Source organism: Eimeria mitis, genomic scaffold (genome assembly GCF_000499745.2).
Source record: "Eimeria mitis Houghton genomic scaffold, Emh_scaff3262, whole genome shotgun sequence".
NCBI lineage: Eukaryota > Apicomplexa > Conoidasida > Eucoccidiorida > Eimeriidae > Eimeria > Eimeria mitis.
The window spans coordinates 1-644 of NW_013571601.1; positions in this window are offsets into that span (position 1 = coordinate 1).

Sequence of the window (644 nt, forward strand, 5' to 3'; positions counted from 1 at the left end):
TCGTGGCGGCAGCTGGTCCGGCGGTGGTCAGATGAAAGCTGGCTTCGGTGGAAAGTCGCCGTCAACAAACATGAACGATATGAAATCTTTACATAAAAATAAATATAAATATAAATCCAATGTTTCCATTTATATTTATGATTTTGTTTTGTTATTACTGTTGCTGGGTTTCTGTTGAAAGTCTGCTGGTGGCGGCACCTCATTAGGCGGTGGCCAGATGAAAGCTGGGTTCGGTAGAAAGTCACCGTCAACAAACGTGAACGAGATGACGTGTCGCCGCAGCCACGCTCGCAGCGCCGTCGCCTGTGCTTTGTTTGACACTCGCTGGCACACGTCCCGGTACATGTCGTTCGTTATTATGCACCCGCCACGCATCATCGCATACTGCACGCACATATACACATATACACACATGCACATGTATGTATATATATGTATATATATGGAGATATGTATATATATATGTGTACTTTAAAATGTATATATACATGCCGTTCTTTAAACATTATATATATATATATATATATATATATATATATATATATATATATAGATGTGTGCATATAAATGCATATATACAGGTCGTTCGTTATTATACAACCGGCAAGCATCAATGCATACTGTACACATACAGAGACGAAGAA